At 27.7% G+C, this 7500-nt stretch overlaps 1 protein-coding gene across 6 annotated transcripts in view; it reads left to right on the top strand.

The window, feature by feature from the left end:
* The first annotated feature begins 2737 nt into the window (after positions 1-2737).
* alpha-Man-Ia (alpha-Mannosidase class I a) overlaps positions 2738-7500 on the top strand; it is a 95615-nt gene continuing 90852 nt past the window's right edge. For 3 of the 6 annotated variants that reach the window (XM_035876035.2, XM_085656293.1, XM_085656294.1), the window contains exons 1-2: positions 2738-3530; positions 4087-4361. The gene's annotated coding sequence lies outside the window, so the exon portion shown is untranslated. Of the gene's footprint in view, positions 3531-4086; positions 4368-7500 lie in introns of all 6 variants that reach the window. The other 3 variants (XM_035876038.2, XM_035876036.2, XM_085656295.1) reach the window with 3 other exon arrangements.

Genomic DNA, 7500 nt, shown 5'->3' with positions numbered 1-7500 from the left:
ATTATGATAATTATTAAACAAGAAAATTAATAACCGAGCGAATGAATTTATGAATCATTTAAAGCTGTTCAGTTATTGAATGAATGAGTGAATTTATATCTTTCTTTTTCTCTCTCTCTCTTTTATATATATATATATATATATATATATATATATATATACCTCTAATTATAATACTAATTAAAAAATATCGTCAATTAAAAAAATTATAACAATAAGAGTTAATGAATAAAATAAAATCAAACGCATCGATGTTATCATTTTACATGTTTCCGTGAAACTAAAATTGAAACTAAAGCACAACGACAATAAAACGTTTCTTTTATAAGTTGATAACTTAGAAAAACTGTCAACTAAAGTATAAACGTGATACGAATGTAGAAATAAAACGTGCTAACGTTAGATCAAAGTTCAACGAACGTATCCACGGATCTCATACCGAGACTTTTCACGATGGTTTATCAAATTTAATTAGATCGTAGTTTGACTTGAAATAACGATCGTTGTTCTTTCTCAAAAAAAAAAAAAGACAAAAAAATAAAAAAATAAAAAAATGAAAATGGCATCGTTCGAAGTTTTATCTTTATTTAATAAAAAATGAAGTTGAATTTAATCAAATATATATATATATATAAATCGTTTTTATGTACATAGATATTTTATAAATTTCTTCTTCTTTTTTGTTTTTTTTTTTTTTTATTCTTTTTTTTATTTATCCAACGCTTGAAAAATTTTTTCTCATTACTTTTGAAGGAAATCGGATCGACTGGTCGAAAAGCTCCTCACTGTGAATAAATTTTCAACGAAGTACGTAATTCTTGGCGATTATGGTGTACCGTCAGAAGGGGAAAAAAAAGGAAAGAGAAAAAGGATATATTCCTCCTGTCGTAAAAACGGAAGAAACGAAAAGAGAAACCTCTTAATGTTTCGAATCTTACGGATTCACGGCTGCTTTTACAGGACTGCGAATTAAAATATCATGGTACCTCGCTAATTGTAAGATTCTGGATGACTCGTCTCGACTCAATCTTCTCTCTCTATTTCCTTCACTCCCCCTCCACCCCTCTCTCTCTCTCTCTCTCTCTCATTCTTTCTCCGACTTTTAATTCGAATATTTATATACCTATATATCATTTTTAGATTTGCAAAGTAAATCGAACAAAGTTGTGTGATAAGTACTCGATTATTTCTTAACTTTTCAACGTTTCTAATCGATAATATTTTTGTATATAACTAAGAATAATATATATATATATATATATATATATATATATATATATATAAACCGTAGAATTTAGTTTCACACATATATACACATATACGAATGCTTTCCCTCGAAGCGATAGCAAAGGTGTACCGTACTCGCGAAACATGTAAGTTTGCATTAAACATTTTCAGCTTACATGAGGTAGAGGGACTCGATGTTGTTAGGTTTCTAGAATGTAAGAGGATGGGATATGCTAGCAAACCATACTCCTAGGAGTTACTCTCCAAGTTCTCTCTACTATACTATAAGGTTAAATACGAATAGGTCCAAATATTATCTGCCGCTTCGTTGTTTATTAATCTTTCAATGTTTTCTCTTTTTTTCTATTTTTCTTTTCTTTCTTTTTTTTTTTTTTTTTTTTTTTTTTCTTTTGAATATTTCTCCTACTTCGTTTAATATACACGTATATTCAATTATCAACGAAACAAATTCGATATGTTAATTTTTAACTAGATATTATCTCCAAAGCCGATTATATGGCTTACTTAAATATCGTACATATTAATATGAAGAACCTGAGATGGAAAATCACGAAATATTTCATCGATTCGAATTTTTGATTATTAAAATGTTAAATTATTCAATTATTAATTATTACAGATATAAATGGATTTAATATCTCATTTCGACATAAAGAAATTCAACAAAATAATACAATTTTCTATCTTATTATCTTTTAGAAAAAGTACTATCGAAGTTGAAAACTTCGATATATATTATATATTATCTTTAACTCTCTTTTCGTTCCAGTTTTTAGTATATCGTATTGGAACATGCACATCTCGCATTCGAGTTTTCATCTATTGTTTCGTGTACAGCAACACGAACTGAAACGTTGAAAATGACGCACGAAAAGTCTTGCCTTAGGGGCTGAAATGATTCCCATCACGCACTTGCTGCAAATTTCAAACGAAAGACATACGAGCATGTATACGGTAGTTTGCGATAACAACCATAAATCACACGTCGAGCTTTTGGAAACAATTGAGAAATAAGCTAGCGATTCTCCCGGATTTGTACGATTTTGATTATCTTATTGTATTTTATAATTTTTGAATTGATTGAATGAGAACGTAAGACCAAAAAAAATTATTAATTATATAATAATAATAATAATAATAATAATAATAATAATAATAATAATAATAATAATAATGATGATGATGATGATGATGATACTCATTCTTCATAAGGAAAATATACATAGTTAGCGTATCACGTTAAATAAATTGTAAACACTAATACATATATATGTATATACATATAAATATATATATGTACACAAACTCGATCTCCGAAAGTTGTAAGAATCCTTCAGACGCGATAACCTTCTCATGAGAGTGCCAAGAGCAAAGTGACGCTCGAGTAACAACGCGTTTAGTATGTCGGCGATGTTCGAACGTCCTCGGGTAAGTTCGGGAACACTCGGTAGTCGCGGGAGGCCTTAGCCACTCGTGGTCTCCCGTACTCGACTTCTCAGTGCTGTTTCGGACGCGGACGAGAGTGGACGTGTATTATTCGTTGTCTCTCTCTTTCTCTCCTCTTCATCATCGTCGTCGTCATCGTCATTATCATTATCATTATCATTATCAATCTCGTTCTCGTTGTCCCTTGAGAATTGAAGAAACGAATTTATGAAGATTTTCAACGATATTTATTCGTTCATCAATATATAACTTAGTGTAAATGTGCGCCGATATATTATCGTTATAATGTGTATTCCTCTACATATCTGGCGATAGAAAGAAAAGAAAAGAAAAGGGGAAAAAAAAAGACAAAAAAAAAAGACAAAAAAAAAAGAAAAAGAGGAAAAAGAAAAAAAAAGGAAGGAGCAAAGAATGTGATAAATAAAAATTATCACATTCTTGGAATTACTCTACAAACGTAGTTCTTCGTTTTAGTGAAAGTAGTCGTGTAGCGGTGATAACGAGCTAGAATAGAGATAACGTATATATTAACGAGTGAACGTTCGATAGTGAGGAAAAAAAAAGAAAGAAAGTGAGAGAGAGAGAGAGAGAGAGAGAGAGAGAGAGAAGGGGGGAGAAAGAAAAGAAAACGAAAATAAATCTAAAGGGGACAGAAAGAGAAGGAACGTCGGAGAAGATAATTACTTCTCGATGAATACGACATCTTATTGCCCATATAGTGTAATAACTATCTTACGTAAATAAATTATCAAAGATCCTACGAATTTTTATCTCTTTGTGAAATTAACAAGTAAACTATAAAGAAGAACAATACGGAAACGAGAAAGGAATGATCCGTGAGTGACCCGCGTATCTGTGTTATAGATTAATTGATCGTATTTACGTCTAACTTAGTTATTCGATTATCAAAAAAAAAAAAAAAAAAAAAAAAAAAATACAACTACCATATTTACTCCACACGTTCAACACGTTCAGTAATCTTCGTCTTGGTTATTATCTCATACTCGAAGATATCTAACGGTTTTTTTACTAGTATCTCTTATAAAACGTTTACGTATAAAAATATATCGTTTCAACGAAAAAGCATAAAAATATTCATAAAATGTGCGACATTGTTGTATCCATCGTTAAGCAACATTCGTTATTTCAATGAAAACATTTAATCTTTAGTTAAATCTTTTTTGCAATTTATAAGATTTGTTTTGTTAATAATAAATTTTTCAGGATTTGTTAAAAATTCCATTGTTCTAATAGTCTCACGTTGTGACCGTGCCTATTTTGTTTGCTTTTTCTTTTCGACATATTTGTCTTTTTTTTTTTTTTTGTTTTGTTTTTTTTTTTGTTTTTTCCTTCGTCCTTTGTCAATAATTCATCGCGAAACGAATTGTGAAGGTGAAAACAAGGGCAAAAGAAAAAACTTAATTATAGATCTTAAAAAACGTTTCGTACGATCGATCTTATCCTTCTCGTACACAGTGCTGTGACCAAAAAGAAAAAAAGAAGAAGAAGAAGAAGAAGAAGAGGAAGAAGAAAAAGAAGAAGAGAAAAAATTTTGTGGTATCTCTAGTTATCCAAGCAACTAGCTAAAACCAACCAGCTAGACAGTTTGAAACGAACATCGTTATATCTCTCTTACTCTATTTCTAACAGTTAGAGAGTTGATACAGGTAAATGTATGTAGATAAAACCTCTCATTTATTTCCCGATCGTAATTCCTCGTTTCTATACTTTTCTTTTCTTTTTTTTTGTTTTATTTTCTTTTTTTTTTTTGTCTAACTCTATAGTTTAAAAGTTAGCTACGACAAAAATGGAAAGAAAAATATCTACTGATAAAAAAAAAAAAGAAACATTGCTCGAGTGTGACTGAACCCGATCGTATTTGTATAAACTTGTACATATGTACATTCACATACACGCTCACACACACACACACATATATATATATATATATATTGTGTACTAGTTCGCTTTTGTAAAGAAAATGTTCCATAACGTGTTTGCTTTACACCAGGTCACGTGGTTTTTCGTTCAATTAGATCGATCATTATTTGTCGTTAAAAGCTACAAAAAAAAAATTGAAATTTAGAGAAATTAAATGTTTTCTATAATGAGCCTCTTTTTTTTTTTTTTTTTTTTATAGCGCTGTATGAATATTTATATTTCATATCAAAAAAGAAAATAATATATTTTGTAGAATAGTTACTTCTTCTAAGTGATCGGAAAAAAATAATAATTGAAGAAACGAAACGAGACAAAAAAGAAATTGGAAGGAAAAAATCGGAAGCGTAAAAAATATAAGAAGATTGAAAAAAGTAAATAGAAAGGAGTTATTTAATGAAATGATAAATATATCATCATTGGTATTAAAATTACTTGTTGCTTGTATTTTTTTTTTTTTTTTTTTTTTTTTTTTTTATTAAACAGAAAGAAAAATTTATGGAGAAAAGAATCATGCTAAAAGAAAATGCAAAACATACAATTAATTTCATTCTAAGACTCTCGATATGTATGCATAATATATAATAATACGAAATATATAAAAAATACGAAATACATAATATATAAAAAATACGAAAGAGATTAACAGAATGTTTCATCCATATGTTATAAAAATGATTAACAAAATCAATGTCAATGAGTTACATAATGTAATATTATTTACTGATAGATATATAGTCATTAGAGCTAAAAGAATCTCTTTTTTTTTATTAAAAAAAAAAAAATATATATATATATATATATATATATATATATATGCACAATCAAAAGTTTGTACTTATACGAACATAATATATTTGACGAGATAATTATTATTAATATAATAAAATAACAATGCATCAGACTTTATTAAATGATGCACGTACTACGAAATGTAGGGTTAAGAGCGACGAGCATTATTGACTCTACACATACACACACACATACTTATACATATGTATGTATATTTAACGATCGTGACCGCAAGTGGGATAATCATTTCGAGAACGCGTCAGATGTCGGATCATTGATACATACGATCGTGTTCATCGTCCAGTTACATGCGTGGTTAATACGTAATTTGAAGCTGACAGAAAGTCACGAAAATTAACGAGGAACGACGATCGTTCGTCTGCGTATGACGACTCATTTCCATTTTGATTTTATTATATGTATATAGATAAATTATCTGTTTAGATTGTTTATATCATTTTCATTTGAATTAATCAAAATTATTTCAATGTATAATTATTTTCCTTAAAACGAATTATTTATATCTATATTATTTACATGTTATAATTTATCGAAAATTTTTTATATTTATTATTATGAAAATTTATATATATATATATATATATATATATATATATATATAAATGTATATATAAATTTTTGATATACATATGTACAAAATTATATAAAATAATTATACAAATATTATAAGTTATAATAAAATTGATATATAAATGTATACGAAATGACATAAGAATTTATCCACTAACACTTATAAAAATTTTATTCGATGCACTTAACTTATCTCAAAGCATTTATTCATTCACTTTTAAGTATCAAGTATCGATTCTTAGAAAATTGATAAAAGGATCCTGGTGATATCATATAACGAAACCTTGATGCAGAAGTTGCCTCTTCAATAGGATATATATATACATATTTATTATTATTTCAAAATGTATTCGCCTATTTTATATGCATATATACTCAAGATATACACACATCGAAACTTATTTTGGAAATTAATAAAAATTGAATAATCATCGATTTCGAATTTGCACTTAACGTCTTGTCGACACTTTTTTTTCTTTCTTCATTTTTTTTTTTTTTTTTTTTTTTTTGACATGCTTTCTTCAGATTTATATACATATTTTTTGAGCCAGCATAGAGGAAAAAGAAAAATGAAAAAATAAAAAAAGGGAAAAGAAGAATAAAAAATACAAAACGAAAACATTCATGATTTGTTGTTTTTCGAACGTTATGAATTTTACGAACTGTTTCCTGAAAAATATATTGGACAGATTTTTGCTTTTATTTTTCGTTCGGTTCTCTTTTTTTTTCTTTTTTTTTTCTTCTTTTTTTTTTTTTTTGACGGCCCACCACCTTCGCCATATCCGATAAATCAACGTTTTGGCATTTCGACACTAAAATCTTCGCTAAGGAGAGAGGAGGACGGTCGAGAGAGTTTAGTGCAACACCGAGTGTTCGATTTCCCATAAAATGCTACTGCTTGCTATTATCCAACGAAAAGCTACGCCAGCATATGAACGAATGAAAAAGAAACGAAGTAATAAATAAAACAACAATAAAATAAAAAAAATGAATGAGCATACTAGTGACGTGGAATATATAGAATGACCTACATTATAACGTAATTATATTGATATATATATATATATATATATATATATATATATATAACATATGAAAAATTCGAACAAAATGAAGAATACGAAGATGAGCTTAGAAAAACGTGTACTTTTGTTTATAACAATATCAAATAGTAAAGCGTATAATTAAAGCATATCATTGATATATGATATGTATAAATATCTCGTAAAGAGAAAAGAAAAAAAAAAGAAAGAAAAAAGGAAAAAGAAATTAAAAAAAGAAGAAGAAAAAAGAGAAGTTCACTTTCGAATTTCAAATTTTATACAATTTTTAAAGAGATATATATAAAAAAAAGAAAAAACAAAAAAGAAAAAGGAAAGAGATAATGAAATTAAAATTACATTATAATATGAATATACAAACACACACACACACACATACATATATTCGTTTATGTTACAACGAAAGAAAGAAAGAGAGAAAATG

The sequence above is a fragment of the Vespa mandarinia genome, chromosome 4 (genome assembly GCF_050613455.1).
Source record: "Vespa mandarinia isolate Hongniang chromosome 4, ASM5061345v1, whole genome shotgun sequence".
In the NCBI taxonomy this organism is placed as follows: Eukaryota; Metazoa; Arthropoda; class Insecta; order Hymenoptera; family Vespidae; genus Vespa; species Vespa mandarinia.
This window is presented reverse-complemented; position numbering and strand designations above follow the sequence as displayed.